Source organism: Leopardus geoffroyi, chromosome A1, assembly GCF_018350155.1.
Source record: "Leopardus geoffroyi isolate Oge1 chromosome A1, O.geoffroyi_Oge1_pat1.0, whole genome shotgun sequence".
NCBI lineage: Eukaryota > Metazoa > Chordata > Mammalia > Carnivora > Felidae > Leopardus > Leopardus geoffroyi.
In genome coordinates, this window is record NC_059326.1 from 90121404 (window position 1) to 90141800 (window position 20397).

Consider the following 20397-nt stretch of genomic DNA (forward strand, 5'->3'; position numbering starts at 1 on the left):
TGAAATTTTCAGCCTTCCTCATTCTAGCGAAAGAAGGACAGATGCTGCTGTGGAACAGATATGAGTTCAAATCCCGACCTCACCATCAGTTTGCCATGGTCCTTATAGACCATTTATTTCACTTCTCAACTTGTTTCTTCATCTGAAAATAGGTATAAAATATCTGAAAACTGGAGTTTATTGCACGTTTTTGTGCCAGGCTCTGTGCAGTATCCTGTATACTTTAAAAAAGTTTTAATATGATAATTTTTATTATTTATAATTTCAGTCTTACAGATGCTGCATAAATAGTATAAAGTATTCCTTTCCCCAGGTTCTTCAACTGTTAACATTTACCCTATTTGCTTTTCTATGTGTACATACCTTTTTTAACCATTTGAGAGTAAATTTGAGATATGATGCTCCTCTACCCTTACTACTTCCTTGTGTATGTTTTTTAAAGCAAGAACATTTTCTTACATAATCACAATGTGATTATCAAAATCAGGAAGTTAACATTGATACAATACTATTATCTGATCTAGAGACCTTTCTTTCTAGGTTTTGTAAAATTGTCTTAATAATGTCTTTTCCAGCAGAGCAAACCCTGTATTGATCCAAACAGATTGAATGTTGCATTGAGTTGTCATGTCTATTTTTTTTTTTTTTAATTAAGCTCTATGCCCAGCATGGGGCTTGAACTCACACCCCAAGATCAAGAGTTGCACACTCTACTCACCGGACTAGCCAGGCACCCCTGTCATGTCTCTCTCAATCTGTTTCATGGCATTGGCATTTTTTAAAATGTTTTTCTGTTTATTTTTGTGAGAGAGACAGAACGTGAGTGGGGGAGGGGCAGAGTGAGAAGGAAATACAGAATCTGAAGCAGGCTCCAGGCTCTGACCTATCAGCGCAGAGCCCAACACAGGGCTCAAACTCATGAACTGTGAGATCATGACCTGAGCCGAAGCCAGCTGCCTAACCGACTGAGCCACCCAGGCACCCCTGGAATTGGCATTTTTGAAGAGTCCAAGCCAGTTGTTTTGTATTTGAGTTTGTCTGATACCCAGCATTCCCTCATTATTATATCCAGGTATATGCATTTTTTTGGGAATACCAGTCCTTCACATTTGGTAAACTTTTTTTTCTTGTTGTTTTTTTTTTTTTATTTAAGATAATCATAGATTCACATGCATTTGTAAGAAATAATACAGGGAGATCCCAGTACTCTTCATCCCCCAAGGGTAAAATCTTGCATAACTATAGTAAATATTATAACTATAGTAAATATGACATTGATCTAATCCATTGATCTTACTCAGATTTCTCCAGTTTAACCTGTACTCGTGTGTGTGTGTGTGTGTGTGTGTGTGTGTGTGTGTAGTTCTATATGATTTTGAGTCACCACTGCCACAATTGAGATACACAACAATTCACCACAAGGATCCCTTGTGCTATTTTCTTTTATACTCATGGGCACCTCCTTCCTGCCCTCCTGCCTAATTCCTGATAGCACTAATTTGTTCCCCACTCTACAGTTTTGTCATTTCAAGAATGCTGTATGAATGGAATCATATAGTACTTAACTTTTAGAGTTTGGTGTCTTCGCCTAATGCAATCCCCTTACGAGTCTCCCAAGTTGTTGTGTGTATTGGTAGTTTATTCTCTTTTATTGCTGAGTAGTGTTCTATAGCTTGGATATACCAGTCCAGTGAATCCAGTTGTTTCAAGGTTTTGGGTATTTTAAAGTGGCTGTGAACATCTGTTATGGATTTTTGTGTTAATATGAGTTTGCATTTGCCTTGGATAAATGTTCAGGAGGGAAATATCTGGGCCATTATGGCAAGCGCATACATCACGTTAGAAGAAACTGCCATACCTTTCCCCAAGCAGCTCTATATTCCGTGTTCGCACTAGAAACATATCCCTGAACCATATCCTCTGCACCTTTGATGGTGCATGTTGTCACTAATTTTTATTTTAGCCATTTGATGGTAGCTGTGTAGGCACATCTCTCCTGCGTTCCTCTGATGGCTGCTGATGTGGAGCATCTTTTCATGTGTATATTTGCCGTCTGTATGTCCTCATTACTGAAATGCCTGTTCATGTCTCTTGCCCATTTCCTAGCTAGGTTGTTTTAGGGTTTTTTTTTACTGTTGAGTTTTGGAAGTTTTTACATTCCGGATACAAGCCTTTGTCAGAATTGTGGTCTGCAGATGTTTTATCCCAGTGTCTTATCTGGGAAGAGGTCAGAAGACTTCTTCACAGGGTCTTCTGAACAGCAAAAAGATTTAATTTTGATGAGGTTTAATTTATCCATTTGACTTTTGCCGTCAAGTCTAAAAACTTTTTGCCGAATCCTAGATTCCAAAGATCTTCTCTTTTTTTTTTAGAAGTTTTATAGTTCTGCCTTTTACATTTAAGTCCATAACCATAATCCATTTTGAGGTCATGTTTTTAATAAGAGGTTTGGGTTAAGGATTTTTTTTTTTTTTTTTAGCCTTATTGCAGTGGCTAGAATTTTCAGTAACATGTTGAATGACAGTGGTAAATGAGAGTGGGCATCCTTGCCTGTACCTAATCTTAGAGGAAAGGATTCAGTCTTTCATCATTGAGTATGTTTTAGCTGTCATATTTTGTAGATGTTTATTACCAGCTTGACAAAGCTCATCTGTATTTCTAGTTTGCTGAGAGCTTTTATCACAAATGGGTGTTCGATTTTGTCAGATGTTTTCCGTGTCCGTTGATGCGATCATACGATTTTTTATTTTCTTCTTTATCCTGTTGACATGGTGGATAGTATTCATTGATTTTCTAATGTTGAACCAGACCTGCATGCCTGTAACAAATCCTGCTTCATCATGGTGTATGATTTTTTTGTGTGTGCATTGCTGAATTTGGCTGGCTGTTGTTTTGTTGAGGATCTTTGTGTCTAAGTTTGTGAGAGATACCAGTCTGTAGTTTTTTTTGCGGGGAGGGGGGGGAGTGGGGAGGGGTTGTTGGAAAATTGTAATTTCTTTGATGGTTAAAAGACTATTCAGGTTGTCTGTATCGCCTTTATTGAAATTTGGTAATTTGTGGTTTTTGAGGAATTGGCCCTTTTTTTAGATGTTGTCAAATCTACAAGTATGATGTTGTTTACAGTATTCCCTTGTTCTTTTAGTGGCTGCAGTGTCTGTCTTCGTTCCTGATTTTAATGATTTGTATCTTCTCTTTATTTTTGTCAGTCCTTTAAAGTTTTTTTTTTTTTAAGTTTATTTATTTATTTTGAAAGAGACAGAGACCATGTGAGTGGGAGAGGGGCAGGGAGAGAGGGAGAGAGTAAATCTCAAGCAGGCTCGGTTCTGTCAGCACAGAGCCCTACTCAGGGCCTGGGGCTCAAACTCATGAAACCATGAGATCATGCATGACTTGAGCCAAAAGCAAGAGTTGGAGGCTTAACCAACTGTGCCATCCAGGCACCCTTATTTTTGTAAGTCTTGATAGAAACTTCTCAGTTTTTTATATTTTCAAAGAACCAGCTTTTTGTTTGTTTGATTTTTTTTTTTTTTCAACGTTTATTATTTTTGAGACAGAGAGAGACAGAACACGAACGGGGCAGGGGCAGAGAGAGAGGGAGACACAGAATCGGAAGCAGGCTCCAGGCTCTGAGCCATCAGCCCAGAGCCCGACGCGGGGCTCGAACTCACGGACCGCGAGATCGTGACCTGGCTGAAGTCGGACGCCCAACCGACTGCGCCACCCAGGCGCCCCAAGTTTGTTTGATTTTTAAAGATGGGAACTTATATTATTTATGAAAACTTTTCTCTTTCTAGGGCCCCTGGGTCAGTCAACTCTTGATTTCAGCTCAGGTCGTGATCTCACGGTTTGTGAGATCCAGCCCCACATCAGGTTCTGCACTGATAGCGAGGAACCTGCTTGGGATTCCCTCTCCTTCTCTCTCTGCCCCTCCCCTGCTCACGTGTGCCATGTATGCATGCACTCTCTCTCTCTCTTTCTCAAGATAAATTTTTAAAAAAAGAAATCTTTTGGGGCGCCTGGGTGGCTCAGTCGGTTGAGCGTCCGACTTTGGCTCAGGTCATGATCTCACAGTTTGTGGGTTCGAGCCCTGCATCAGTCTCTGTGCTGACTGCTTGCTCAGAGCTTGGAGCCTGCTTCAGATTCTGTGTCTCCTTCTCTCTCTGTCCCTCCCCCGCTCACACTTTTCTCATTCTGTTTCTCAAAAATAAATAAATGTTAAAAAAGAAAAAGAAAAAGAAAAATACTAGGCAACAGAAATTAAAAAAAAAAAAAAAAAATCTTTTGTCTTTCCCTTGTAAGGATTTTGTGCCATAAATTTCTTAACACTACTGCTTTCACTGTGTCCTGTATTCTTTGATATCCTGTGCTTCCATTTTTCTTCAGTTTTACGTAATTTTTTCTTTGGGGACTTCCTCTTTGACCGATGACTTCACTTTCCAGAGTTCAGAGATTCTGCAGTTACCTTAGTGTTACTGATTACTAGTTTGGTTCCATTATGATCAGATGTATGATTTAAATTCTTCCAGATGTGTTGAGGTTTGTTTTATTACCTGGGATATAGTCTGTCTTAGCAAATGTTCTGTGGGTGGTTGGGGAAAAAATGTGTATTCTGCTGTTGGGTGGCGTGTTCTGTAGATGGCAATTAGATCATGCGCTCAGCTTGCCTCTGTGAGGAGGTGGGGTGGAAAGATCCCCTTCCCACTGGGCCCCACTGAAACCATGTGGCAAAGAGGGGTGCGATCTTTCCACAGGTGTTTGGCTAGAGTAGGACAGGTAGGCAGTCCACCCTGTGTTCCTCAAGTCTCCAGGTCCCTCCTCTCCCCCTTTTAGAGACTTGCTGTCCTTGCCTGTTGTGGTAGATCCAGGGGGAGGGCTAGGAGGAGGAGGCTCCTGTGTCATGGCAGAGCTGACGGTTCCCATAGGATCTCCCACACTTGGACTGGGACATACGTGACGAAAACAATAAAGGAATATTAGATGAAAATGTTAACATATAAAATATGCCACAACCCTAGAAAAGATTATTAGACATAATGTGCGAAATTATACATTTACAGCCTTCAGATTGAAGGCACGAGTTTTATGAAGTTTTTGATAAAATGAAAAGATGTAAAAATCGCGTTGTGATGAAATGGAAGAATAGAGTCACACCCGCACTAACAAAACGACAGCATTTGTGTATTTATCATAGAGGCACCTGGCAAGAAATCTTGTCTGATGATATTTGAGGAAAATAGATGTCAGCTGAAGTTCTTGAGCTTCTTGAAGGACAGTAGCACAGCCCTGAAGTGGTTTTTAACAGCCCACTTTCTTCAGTGATGTAGCCTTCTTTTTTAATTTAAATGTGTCACCGATATAATGCATGAACATGATTCTTAAAAATAAATAGCACCACAAGGTTTGGTTCCTTGCCCGGTCTTTTCCTAATTTTTGTTTCCCAGAGACAAGTGACCTCTTTCAACTCTGCTATCTGTTCCCTCTGTTATTAACTCCGTATTTACATGTAGCATGTTATACTCCTTTAAAAAAAAATAATAAAGACGTTTGTTAAGTATGTTGTTATGAAACACTAAAAGTGAAGTGATCAAGAGTTGCTCTGAAATGGTGTTCTGGACAGGAGAACCCTACAATTGTGGGTTGAATGTAGTGCATCCCAAGGACTTTTGGAAAAGAGCGAGTGGTCTGGTCGGTCCCAGGAGCCTGGTATTTGATGGTAGCATTTTAATTAGCACTCGGCGTGGGGCCTGTGTGTGATGCAGGCGGCAACGCACCCACCATCTGGCGCAGGCCACAGGCGCTTGCTGTGCGGCCGATTGCGCACAGGCTTCCAAAGCCTTCTCCAGGCGCTGCTGTGGCAGAAAGTGATGTTCTGACCTTTTTTCCTCCTTCCGTTTTTTTCCTAAGGTTGAGAAACGCTTGATGAAATTTTTATGTGGCTTAAAAAGCTTAGCTTATTAAAGTTTAATAAGAAGGTGGCAACAGCCCAACTGGTTGAAACCTTTGGCTATTTTAAATGAGAAGCCAGAAGTATTGGCAAAGGAAAAACAGTGAGTTTAAGGCAAGACCCATTTTCTCCCACAAACTGTCATCGTGAAGCAGTGCTTTGGACAGAATATGCTGCTAAAGAGAGCCACATAACATAAATAACTTTCTGAGCACAATGTAATGTACACAATTGACACCATTTTGCACGTGCAAAAAGAATCTACTGCTGTGGCTCTTTAGTTTACTGCTAAATTATCTGTGGTTTGCTCTTCCTAAAGGACTGTCAGAATGCATCTGGATACAGTGTTTATGTGCAAACAGCTCAGAGGATTGTTGCCTTCTGATAAGTCAGTGATAGTTCGTTCACACAAGGGGATAGATGTTCAATGTATTTATATAGAAAGGGAGCCTCCAGTTTTTCCGAGAAATGTAAAACTTTTTCACACTTACATGGTCGGTGGTGTGCCTTTATCCTACAGTAATCCAATTTGATTCCTAAAACAGAACAATAATTTTTTATTTTACTATTGAGGAATAATAGGGCAGATATAAACAAAATTCCACAAGCCAAACCTGAGTTTAGAATGTCTTTTTATGAAAATTCCCTGTGAAAATTATACAGTTTCTAAGGTATTTAAAACTTGCTAAAGCTCCTTGCCAAAACATGTGTACCTTATTCTTAGTCTTTATAAATATCCCGAGGTTACTGAAACGAAACAGGCTTTTCTTGCCCATTTTCATCCCAGAAGGTAGCTAACTGGAGAGTGCACTTACATGTGAGAGTATGGAAGAACACCCAATGTTCTGCATAGGACAGCAGATACTTATACACAGTTGACCTTGGAAATGTGGTGGGCTCAGAGTCTTCCTTCCACACTGAGCAGGGAGATATTGCACATACTGTCAAGATTTTTTTCCCCTTGGAAAAGATTATGTAGTTAAAAGAGACGGACGGCTTTTGTCATTGTTGGATTGTACACTGATTTTATCTGCTAGGTTTTTTAGGGATTAATAATTCCAGAAAAACTGAAGAAGGAAAGTAGGTGTCTGAGCTGAGTGTGTACATATTACTTTATCATCTTTCTACCTTCTTTTTCATGTCCTGCCATTATGGTCAGTTTACATAAATAAATACCACCATCTGTATGCAGAGAGTATATGCCTTCTAAACGTTATACATCAAGAGCTTAAGATTTTTTTCTAGCACAAAATATCCTGTTGAGAACAGGGTGTTCTGAGGCATTCATTACTACCTCCTCAGGGTTTAGCATGGGGCCTGGCACATCACACTGACTCAGTGAATGCTTAAATTTAATCAAAGAATGAGCTTACATTTTATGAGGAAGGCAGACAGGTGTAATCAGAATACTGCTGTATGGTGTGAGTTACTCTTTTTGGGCAGAGTGATATTACTCTAGGTGAGTCAGGGTACTTCACAGCGGAGGTAGTTACATTTGAGCTGAATTTTACAGGATGAATAAGACTTTGTCAAATAGGCTGGCAGGAAAGTCAGGCAAAGAGATCATTTTCCACAGAGCTGTGGAGGGATGAAAGGAGGGACAGAGTTGAATGGCATCAGGAATCGTGGGGAGGGGACCTGAACCTGTCAGCCGCTCCCGGACACATGTGTTGACATAACAAGATGAAGGGCTCAAATCTCGCACTGAAGCAGTGAGGAGCCATCAAATGAGGATTTTTAGCAGTGGAGCGATAGAAAAATTTTTTTTGACAGGAGAGGCTTAGGGGGAAGGAGCTCTTGGAAATATCAAAGAGCAAAGGAAAGTAGTATTAATAAAGCAGGGTTATGTAGCCAACTGGGGGGAGGGGCCAGGACATAGACACACGGTATCTTGGAAAGGCGATGGGGATAGTTCTGTTAGACAAAAGGGACAAAAAGTGGTCTGTGATGAGTGACAGGCTGCAGACTACCAGGTGGTTTCAGTCTGGGAAAATAGCTTTCATAGCACCTGGATTTCATCAGTGTTTATATCAGTGTTTAGAAGAGAACCCTGCTGCACGTTGATACAAACCTAGCTCTGTGTCTCTGGGAGACTCCTGAGGACTGAAAAGAGAAACCTGAGCTGAGTCTTATTACAGAGACCTGTCCTCTATATGCTGCAGACCAGCTGGCTGTGAACAAATTATTCCTGTTTGAGTAAGCAGGATGAGTTGTTTGTTTGTTTTTTAAGTGTTGTTGATTTATTTTTAGAGAGAGAGAGCCAAGCAGGGGAGGGGCATAGAAAGAGAGAAGAGAGTGAGAATCCCAAGCAGGCTCCACGCTGTCAGCACAGAGCCCAACATGGGGCTTGAACCCATGAACCGTGAGATCATGACCTGAGCCGAAATCAAAGAGTCGGATGCTTAACCGACTGAGCCACACAGGTACCCCAGAATGAGTTGTTTTCTACCAATGTAAAACCTTTGGATACTGTGCATCCACAGAATCATGTGAGAGCACTTTTTTTTTTTTGGTGGGGAAGGGGACATTGTAAAACTACAAATTCCCAAAACATCTCCCCCATAGGCTGAATCGGGAAGTCTAGGTAGGACCTACTTACCAGCTCTAATCTCTCTATACCTCAATTTCCTCTTCTGTAAAATGGGAATAATGTAGTTACTTTCTGTTAAAATGATGATGAGGATTACATGAGTCAGTACGTGTGAAACTTACTAGAACAGTACCTAGCATGTGGTATGTACTGAATAAGTCTTAGTTACTATAAATATCATCATTTCATATTATTATTGTTAAGCCCCCAAGGTAGATTTAAAGCATTTGCCCCACAGACCATACCTTGAAAAACAGTGACTTAATGGCATGGTGGTCAGGTATAAGTAAGGGAATTTAATAAAAAATGATCTTCACAAAGGGATTTGTGCTCCATCTTAAGTTGTGAGTCAGCAGAACACAAATAGTATTAAAACCAAGAGGGGAAAAAGCAATGGCTTTTAGACAGATTCAAGTAAAAGACCAAAACCATAGCGGAAGCATACCTGTCACAGAGTGATTGGAAATGTTGAAGGAGGGGTCAAGAAGAATGTAGTAACATAAGCCAAGTCCCATGAAAAATACTACAGTGAAGACATTTGACGTTAATATCAAATACAGAGAAGAGATTTTTTTTTTTTCCTTTTGCCACAGGAGATTTTGGAAGTTGAGAAGTGGAAGGGATGATATATCCAAATATTCGCGGGCACTCTCTCAGACACCCTGCGTGCATTGTTACCAGCGTGCTGAAGGCTGAACCCCTTCTCCCGCCAGCACTGGCTCCTCTTTTTCTGGAATTCCTTAATGGGGTACCATTCCCACAGAGCCTGTCACCCAGCTAGAGAGCTGAGCCAGCCATCTTTAACACCCACTGTTTTCATGCCACCTCCCCCCCCCCCCCCCATCCCATGTCAGTCAGTCATTAGGTTCTGCCAGTTTTACCTTCTAAATCTTTCTGGATTCTGTCCTCTCCTCTTCCCCTGCACCCACTGGCCTGATTCGGGCCCTTCCTAACTCTCCGAAGCCCTAGATCCTACCAGGTCTCAGTGCCTCTGGTCTTCCCTGTGTCACAGACCTTCTCAGGAGGCCAGGCCTGAATTCTCCAAAACCCAGATCTCTTTTGTTTAAAATTCTTCAGCAGAATTCTGATCTGAGCAAGATGGAAGTAGTAGGGTATTTCTTTTTAATTTCCCTAAAATCCTTTTTTAAAAAATAGAGAGCAAGCAGGATAAAACAAGGAAAAATCCTCAGCATCTTCGATGCTACCAGGCCACAGGTGCCTCCAAGAACTCCAGAGAAAGGAGTGACTTAGCCAGACAGCCAGCAGCAGCAGCAGCACCTACACAGTAGCTCCAAAGAAGGTAGCCAGGGAAGAAAGGGGGTAGTTCTGGTGATCCTAAGAATCAGAAGTCACAGCGACAGGGCTCCGCTCTGAGGCGCAAGCCCCAGCAGACGTGTCTGAGAACCGCTGGTGAAAGCACAGGCTGTGATTTATCAACAGCCAACACAGAGACCTGAGAAGCCTGTTCAGGAGCTTCAGAGAGCACAGTAGATGATGGGGCAGCTCAGCCCCGAGGCTTCAGTAGCACACATGTGCACACGCACTCAGCCTGGAAGCCCGCATCTTACTTAACAGATAAATGTGAAGACGGAGCAGAGCTGCCCTATTTAAAGTCATGCTGCAGGTATTGGCCCAAGCAGTTTGATAAGAAAAAGCAGTACGATGAATAAGACTTGGAGAAGTAGGTCTGTTTTCAGTTGATAGGACTGTCTATCAGAAAATCCCAAAAGGATCAATGGAACCCTACTAAAACAAGGGAACAACCTAGTAAAGGAGCAGGATATAAAATGCATGTACAGAAGAAAAATCAAAAGATATAATGGGATGGAAGGCAGTGTTTATGGCTGGATGGGTAAGTGGGTGGCTCAATCCTGGTATGAGCATAACTAACAAGTACTGTGTAAAACCCACAAGAAGAAACATACAAAACGCTCTTGACATACCTTGTTCTTGTTGAAGGTAAACATTCAGTACAATGAAGCTGTCAGTTCTCCCAAAGGTCATTCATACATTTAACTGCATCTAAATAAAATTACCTTCAGATATTTTTTCTGGGATTAAATATAAGGTAATTATAAAAATCACATGGAAGAATAAGTAAGGATAACCAGGGGGAAAAAACCCTTAAAAAGAAAAGCAGCGATGGGTGCCTAGCCACACCAAGTTTTATAATATATATTAAAGCCTCTTATTTAAAAGAATGTTTAGGAACAGCTGGGTGGCTCAGTTGGTTAAGCACCTGACTCTTGATCTCAGCTCAGGTCTTGGTCTCAGGGCAGCAAGTTCGAGCCCTGTGTTGGGCTGTACTCTGGGTATGAAACCTATTTAAAAAAATAATAAAAGTTACCCTACAAATAAACACACCAATAGAACAAAATGCAAAACCCAAAAATAAACATACAACTGCATGTAGAAATTTAAGCACAGTATACAATAAAAAGCATCATCTCAAATCAATGGGGAAGGATGAACATTTTTAATAAATGGTTGTGGGGCAACTGGAAAAAAAGACAAAATCAGATCGATTTCTTACATTGTACAGCAGAATAAATTTCTGATGAATCAGAGATCTAATTTTAAACGGTAAAACTACAAAGGTTAGAAGAAAATGTGGGCTAAATTTTCCTTTATGGTGGGGCACATGGAAAACTTTGAATTATGGCTCAGAATACAGCACAATAAAAAATGACTGATAAATTTGACTATATGTTTTAATTTTTTAAAGGAAAAACAAATGACAAACTAAAATGAGACATTTGTGACTTATATTACAAAGGGTTTAGCGGCCCTGATATATAAAGAAGACTGAAATCCTGATAGAAAAAAAAATGGACAAATAAAAAAATGGATAGTTCACTTAGAAAAATGCAAATGGTACTTAAATTTGGCAAAAAAAAAAAAAAAAAAAATTCTGAGATTTGACCATGTTCTCTCTTGACTAGGTGGTGGGGAAACCAGCAATCTCATACACTGATGATGACAATGCAAAACAGTTCCAGGCAGGGGAGGGGCGAGGGCGAGGGGGCTGGAATTTGTAATATCCAGCAGAAATGCATATGTGCTTACCAGTTGTCTTAGTAACCTCACTTGTAGCAATGTAGCCTTACAAAAGTGAAAAAAGACATCTATGCAGTACTATCCATCTTGATATTCTTTATACTATCAAGACAAACCACCCAAATGTCCATCCATAGGAGTCTGCTTGAATAAACTAGAACTCTCCACCGTGAAATAACTCTGAATGCACTGAAGTAGTAGGTAGCTGTAGAAGAGAAGGGGAATCTGAAGGTCTTGGTTTGCTGCCTCTGGAGTGACCTCTTGGTACAGAACAGTTTTAGTGTACCAGCTGATGGTAAGAAAGAGCTTTGAAAATACATCCATATAAATGGATACTCATATCACGTATGTACACACATGCATATGCGTTTCCTTTTATTTCCAAAAGGAAACAATATGAGGAAAAAGCAGAATTATCCTAAAGAGCTCTTACGTTAGGGGGAAGGGAACTAGGAGGAACTAGGGATAGAAATGAGACTTCCCTGTACCTGGTTTTATAGTTTTGACTCTGGAACCACGTGACTGTTTAAAATAATTTAAACAGAAGACAAAATTATCCAAATTGAAAATAAATGGGAACAAATGAAGCTAAATATATTTCAAGAGGCATACCCATATGGAGAAAGGAGTTATTTCAGGGGACTGTTTTTGGACAGTCCATGTCACTGGAATATAGTCTGAGGATTCAAAAAAAAAAACAGCTGCATTTAATAGTCTTACTGTTGTATTGATTATTTGAAATTATCATATATATATATATATATATATATATGTATATATGTATAGCAGGATAAAGCAAATAAGTAATTATGTTGATATTAGGAACCAAGATTTTCAGAGTAAGAAAATATTAAAATTAAAAACATTAAGTGATGACACTGTAATCTTATTTTTGAATTGGAAATACTGTGAACTCCTTCCTGGCTTATTTTCCTTTTCCTAAAAACTACAGAGCTCCTCTGTCCATGTAATGACAACCCAGTAACAGTACCTGTTTATAGAAGAATTCCAACTAATAAATGTATAAGGAATGGCAAAGTTAGAAAATTAACTAGAAATTAATTAGAAAATTAACTGAGCCTGGGTGGCTCAGTTCAATGTCTGACTTCGGCTCAGGTCATGATCTCGCAGTCTGTGAGTTCGAGCCCCGCGTTGGGCTCTGTGCTGACAGCTCAGAGCCTGGAGCCTGCTTCGGATTCTGTGTCTCCCTCTCTCTGCCCCTCCCCCACTCATGCTTGCGCGCGCTCTCTTTCTCTCTCTCTCTCTCTCTCTCTCTCAAAAATAAGAAAATTAACCATTTTAGGGGCACCTGGGTAGCTCAGTTGAGTGTCCAACTGTGGTTCAGGTCGTGGTCTCACGGTTCGTGAGTTTGAGCCCCACATCAGGCTCACTGCTGTCAGCCTGTCAGTGCAGAACCTGCTTCAAATCTTCTGTCTCCCTCTCTCTATCCCTCCCCCACTTGCACTTTCCTAGAAAGTAAATAACTATTTAAAAACAAAGAAAATTAACCATTTTACATCCTTAATAAAACAATGAGCCTCTGTCCCATTCCATTCCATCCCATCCCCAGACTGCTCTGGAATTATCTTTTTTTTTTTTTTTTTTTTTTAAGATTTTATTTTTAAGTACTCTCTACACCCAACATTGGGTTCAAACTCCCAATCCCAAGATCATAAGTCGCACATTCTTCCCACTGAGCTAGCCAGACACCTCTAAAGTTACCTTTAAATGCCATTTCCCTCTCAAAGGAACCAGGAATCCTTGGAGAAATGGGTTATTCCAGATTTAGGGCAGCAAATGTATAAGATGAATGTTGTGCCAGAAAACAAGGAAGACTACTGAGGTGGTGTCAAAAGGACCTGGGTGCCTTCTCAGAGGAACTCTCCATATTCAAAAGTGAGACAGAAGCACCAGGGAATAAATACAGCAGTTGATGGAAACTGGAGGCTGTTAGAGAACCAACTTGCTATTCTGAAAATCAAGTTTTAAAAACGATTCATCCTGTGTCTTCTGTACACATTATGTTATTACATCATAACCAACTAGTTGGTGAGAGGAGGTTCTTTATAGAAGAACGCCAACTAATCAATGAAATAGAAAATCACCATTTTGTAACCTTTGGTGAAATGACGGCCTGAGGCAGTGATCATCAGTGGACGCTATAAAATCCGCTGAAAGACTTAGGGAGATTTTCTGAACTGACAGAGTCTGAACCCACTGATTGTGCTTGATGTCAGTGAGGGCAGGGAAGCCTAACCCTATGTCCTCACGTTGGGATACGTTGGGAAGCACACAGCACCACCCAGGACATACTCTCGCCAGAGCAGTTGAACCTAAATCTAGCTACTGTTTCATAAGAAATGGACCAAGTAAAGTGACACCAGGAAGAAACAAGCAGTCAAATTTAGAATGTGGGACATTCTATTAGAAAAATAACCCAGTTTTGCCGTTTTAAAATGGCATTAAAAAGAAAAAAAGTATGGTGGAGACTTCTGGTTTTGGCCAAAATAGAATCAGATAATGAACTTGGTTTACCCTCCTGCCTGAAACAGCAGTTAGGAAGGAAAAAGACAACAGCAAAAATACATGAAATCATGTTTTCAAGAGACTAGACAACAAACGAGGGTCAGTGATCCCTGAGCAATGGCAGACAAGAGATGAGGATTATCCAGCTTCATGTGTTTACGAGTTTCCAGGCCACAGTGCACAGAGGGGAAACTAAGGCAGAGCTGAGTGGACTGCCTTATTTGAAAGTCATTACTGAGAATCCAAGAAGAACAGAGTAGCTAGCATTCATGGAACACAGTCCTGGGAAGGATGGAAATGCACAGAGAAGACAAAGCCCCAGCATCTGTAAAAGGTCCATGCACCTTGAGTATTCAGCAGAGTACTGAGCAGCCAGTGCTGTGAGCAAAGTCTCCAAAGCTGGGGAAGACCATCCAAAGGGACTGGAAGGAACAGTACCCAGCAGACAGTGCCTCCTCATGGGGCTCACGGGACTAAAAACCAACATGTTGTCAGGGCCACATTCCTTTCTGTAGGCTCTGGGGGAGAATCTCTCCCAACTCTTCCTAGTCTTCAGAAGCCACCCACATTCCTTGGCTCATGGCCCTGTTTTTCCGTCTTCAAAGCCAGCAGTGTCAGCTGAGCCCTTACACTACCATCTCTCTGTTTCTATTCCCTTTTCCATTTTTAAGAACCCTCTGATCACAGTGGTCCCACTGGGTAATTCAGACTCCCTGTTTTATTTATTTATTTTTTTAATGTTTATTTAATTTTTGAGAGAGAGACAGAGTGCTCCAGGGCCTGAGCTGTCAGCATGGAGCCCAACGTGGGGCTCCAACTCACGGACCACGAGATCATGACCTGAGCCGTAGTCAGATGCTTAACTGACTGAGCCACCCAGGCGCCCCTCAGGCTCCATGTTCTAAAGTCAGCTACCTAAGTTGTCCCTTGCCATGTAACAGAACATATTCATAGGTTCCAGGGCTTAGGATCTGGCCATCTTTGGGGGACCCAGTACTCTGCCTACCACACCTGTATCCAGATAATTAAGTGGAGACATGTAAGATAATTACTCCCCCTCAAAAAGCCCAAATCAAAATTATAGAGATAAAAATTGTAATACCTGAAATGAAAAATAAACCGACTGGGATTAATGGCATGGCAGATTAGATATTATGGAAGAAAAAATTAGCAAACTATAGGCGTAGCAATAGAAGCCACCCAATGAAATGCAGAGAGAGAATTAGCCTCCAAAAGAGCAGACCCCAGTGAAATGTGGAACAGTTTCCAGCAACCCAGTATACATGTGTTTGGGTTCCCCAAGAAAATGAGCTAAGAGGGCTGTCAGACAAAAAACATACAAAGAAATAAAGAGAGTAATAGCAGTTGTCTCATTGGAAACTGTACAAGGGAGAAAACAGGGGAGCAATATCTTTAATTTTATGTGCACCCAAACATCTTTCAAAAATGGTGAAATTCACATATACAAAGCTGAAAGAATTACAGTTAATCTCCAGCAGACCTACACTACAAGAAATGTTTTAAAAAGGTCCCTCAGGGGGCACCTGGGTGGCTCAGTGGGGTAAGGGTCCAGCTTCGACTCCGGTCATGATCTCATGGTTTGTGAGTTCGAGCCCCTTATCAGGCTCTTTGCTGTCAGCATGGAGCCTGCTTCGGATCCTCTGTCCATTCCACCACCACCATCCCCTGCTCACGCTCTCTGTCTGAGTAGTAAATACACATTTATAACAAACAAATAGGTCCTTCAGGCAGAAGGAAGATGGCATCAGTGGATACATGAAAGTACATAGAAGCAGGGAAGAAAGCCAGAAATGTATTTATTAAGTCCATAAATATCTGATGTTTTTCTTAATTTAAATTTCTTTAAAAGGTAATTATTGCCAATCACATATCTCCTAACAGGCATATATCAGAATGTATAAAGAACTCCTACAGCTCGACAACAAAACATTGTTGTGCTTTTCATTGTCTGTTGAAGGCTAATTGGTTCATGTTTCTCCCTATGATACCTTTTGTATGAGATGTGATCATAATCTTCTGTTCCTTATGTTAAATGATGTAACTTCTGTACTTGGGAGGAGAATGTCATACATGTTGGGGAGACGTAGGTCCGGGTAGCTTTCTGCACTGAGCAGTTGGGGGGTCCGTCTTGTGCTGCACCTCTCTGTGGAGCCCCCTCCCCTCAGGACTTCCTGATCCATCTCCTCTAGTATCAGAAGCTTCTCTCTGTGTTACCCCCAGCTTCCTGCCCTGCTCAGTCCCAGGTCTGGTTTTCCTCAAGGAGGGCTCTTTCTTCTTGGGAGTTGTCATTGGTGTTTCAGGTCCTCAGGGGAATGGGCTGCCCTGGATGATCTGATCTTACCTCTTAGTGCGTTCCCGTGTTATGTTTTGTTTGCTTCTCTGTAAACGGGGAGCCTGAGAAATCTCCCCATGTCCCTGGGTGTATCTCAGAGTTACTTGCTGAGGCTTCTGTCTAGTGAGTAGTCTCTTTCAGGGGTATGGGGAGGTGTTTTATGGTGATTTCTGAGTTCCCTGGCTCTTAAGACTGTCAGAACCCTTTTTCTCTTCCCTTTACTGCCTCAGCACAGCTGCTGACTCTATATCCGGTTAGAATAATGCTACCGTTAGTGGTTTGACCCCACCTACTTATAGCTAACCCTTCCACCTGCTTTTGTTGAAAACAAAACTTCCACTCTTAAAGTTGGTCTGGGCCTTTTCCTGAGAAAACTTGGTAAGATTTAGAAGTGACCCTGCTCCCGCCACCTTGTGCCAGTTAAAGGCCACTCCAGTCAGGCTTTTCTTCCTGTCTTTCCACTGAGCAACTCTCGTCAAGGCCACTATGACCTCTGTTCTCTTCAGTAGTCCGTTCTTAGTGTTCGTTATGCTTGACGTCACACTTCATACACCCTAAACTGAATTCTTATAATTTTGATCTTCCTGCATCTTCCCCAGGTCCTTAAATGGTGGCTTTATTCTCTAAGCTGCACAGTCAAAATCATCTTGAAGAAGAATTAAGTTGGAAGTCTCATATTTCTTGATTTAGTAACCTACTACAAAGCTACTATAATTGAAACAGTGTGGTGTGGGCATAAAGACAGACCCAGACCAACAGAATAGCACAGAGAAATAAACCCTCATATATATGGTCAAATGATTTTCAACAAGGGTGCCAAGACCATTCAGTGGGGAAAGCACAGTCTTTTCCACAGATGGTTCTGGGGAAACGGGATATCCACATGCCAAAAAATGAAACTGGACACTTACCTTATACTATATACAAAAATTAACTCAAAATGAATCAGAGACCTCCACATAAGAGCTAACACTGCAAATTTTAGAACAAAACATAGGGGGAAGGCTTCAACATTGGATTTGGCAGTGGTTTCTTGGATGTGACACCAATAGCACAAGTAATTTTTAAAAAAATAGGTAAGTTGGGCAACATCAAAATTAAAAACTTAATGTGCATCAAAGAACACAATCAACATAATGTAAAGGCGACCCACAGAATGGGAGAAAATATTTGCAAATCCTATTATCTCTGAATAGGGGTTAATCACCAGAATATATAAAGAACTCTTAAAACTCAAGTAAACAACTCAATTTAAAAACAGGCAAAGGATGTAAAGAGACGTTTCTCCAAAGATATACAAATGGCCATGGAAATTAGCACGTGGAAAGATGCTCCACATCACTGATCATTATGGAAATGAAAATCAAAACTACAATGAGATACCACCTCATATCCATTATGATGGTTACTGTCAAAAAAACAGAAAACAAGAAAGACTCTTAACTATAGAGAACAAACTGATAGTTTACCAGAGGGGTAGTGGCAAGGAGAATGGGTTAAGGAGTGGGGATTAAGGAGTGCACTTGTGATGAGCACTAAGGGTCATATGTAAGTATTAAGTCACTAAATTGTACACACAACTAATACTGCAGTTAGCAAATTTAAATAAAACAAAAACATGGAGCTCCTGGGTGGATCAGTCAGTTAAGCATCCAACTCTTGAACTCAGCTCAGGTCTTGATCTCAGGGTCATGAGTTCAAGCCCCATGTTGGGCTCCACACCCAGCATGGAGCCTGCTTTAAAAAAAACAAACACACAAAAAACAGAAAATAAATGTTGTGAGGATATGGAGAAAATCAAGCCCTTGTGCACTGTTGGTGGGAATATAAATGGTACAAGTACTATGGAAAGAAGTATGAAGTTCCTTAAAAAATTAAAAGTAGAATTACCCCATGACCCAGCATTCCACTCCTGGGTATCCCCCCCCCCAAAAAAAATGAAAGCAGGGTCTGTAAGAGATATTTGTACACCCATATTTATAGCATCATTCTTCACAATAGCTGAAACATGGAAGCAACCCAAGTGTCCATTGACAGATGAATGGATAAGCAAATGTGGTATATGCATACAACAGAATATCATTAGCGTTAAAAAGGAAAATATGCTACAACATGGGTGAACCTGGAAGACATAAGGCTAAGTTAAACAAACCAGTCACAGAAAGACAAATACTGTATGGTTCCACTAATATGAGGTACTTAGAATAGGCAAAATTGTAAAGACAAAAAGTAGAATAGCAGCTCCCAATGGCTGGGAGGGAGTGGTGAACATAGAGTTATTTCATGGTTGTAGAGTTTCAGATTCACAAGAGTTATGGGAATGGGTGGTGGTGGTGGCTGCACAACAGCATAAATGTATTTAGTACCACTGAGCTATACACTTAAAAGGTGCAAATTTTATGCCATATGTACGTGTGTGTGTGTGTGTGTGTGTGTGTGTGTAATGTTTATTGAGAGAGTGTGAGCGGGAAAGTAGCAGAGAGAGGAGGGGAGAGAATCCCAAGCAGGCTCCACACTCAGCACAGAGCCTGACACAGGGCTTGAACTCACATACCGGGACATCGTGACCTGAACCAAAACCAACAGTCAGACACTTAACCAAGTGAGCCACCCTGGCACCCCTATGTTATATACATTTTAACGCAATTTTCAAAAAGAAAAGTATACTCGATCCAAAAGAAGACTGAAAAAAGGAATAAAGAACAGATGGGACAAAAGAAATACCAAGATGATGGACTTAATCATAACCATATCAATAATCACATTAAACGTATGTGGTCTAAACACCTCCATTAAAAGCAGAGATTAACAGATTGCATAAAAAAAAAAAGTAGGACCTAACCATATGATGCCTACAAGTAACCTACTTCAAATATAAAAATACAAATAGGTCAAAAGAATGAAAAACAGATCACAAATCAAGATAAAGTAGATTAGTATTTCAGAGCAAAGCTACTGCCAGGGATAAAGGTCACTTCTTAATCATAAATCAGTCGATTGGTAAGAAGACATGGCCCCCAAACACTGGTGCTCCTACTGAGAAAGCTTCAGAATAACATGGAGTGAAAACTAACAGGATGCTGCAGTGAGAAGTAGACAGACCTGCAGTTATACTCTGAGATTTCAGCACCCCTCCCTCAGTAATTGAAGGAACAAGTGGATAGAAAATCAGTGCGCATATAAAAGATTTAAACATAACTAATTCAGTCTGGTTGACATTTAAAGAACAATCCATCCAACAAAAGCAAAATACACATTCTTTTGACATGTACTCTAAGCCATAAAACAAGTCTCAATAGATTTAACAGGATTCGAGTCCAACAAAATATGCTCTCCGACCACTTGGAATTAAATAGAGACATCAATAACAGAAAAATCTTTGAAAAACTCAAATATTTAGAAACGAACTTACTTTTAAATAACCCATGAGATAAAGATAAAAGGGAAATTCGAGAATCATTTGAACTGAATGAAAATGAAAACGCAGAATATCAGAATTTTGAAAGTTCCACTAAAGCTGTGCTTTATATTAGAAAAGACGAAAGTTCTGAAATTAATACTCTTAGCTGATGCCTTAAGAAACTGGGGGAGGGGCACCTGAGTGGCTGTCAGTTAAGCATCTTGGTTTCAGCTCAGATCATGATCTCACAGTTTAAGCCCCACGTTGGGCTCTGCACTGGCAGCATGGGGCTTGCTTGGGATTCTCTGTCTCCTCTCTCTCTGCCTCTCCCCAACTCATGCTGTCTCTGTCTCTCTCAAAATAAATAAACTTTTAAAAATTTAAAAAAAAACTGGGGGGAAAGGAGCAAATTAAATCCAAAGTAAGCAGAAGAAAGGAAGTAACAAAAGATCAGAGCAGCAGTCAGTGAATTAGAAAACAGAAAATAATGGCTCTAAGAGAAAATCAATAAAATTGATAAGCTTCTG

At 40.7% G+C, this 20397-nt stretch overlaps 1 protein-coding gene across 3 annotated transcripts in view; it reads left to right on the forward strand.

Moving 5' to 3' along the window:
* Positions 1-20397, forward strand: part of RNF130 (ring finger protein 130) — a 143340-nt gene that overhangs the window by 60145 nt on the left and 62798 nt on the right. The gene's annotated exons all lie outside the window — the stretch shown is intronic.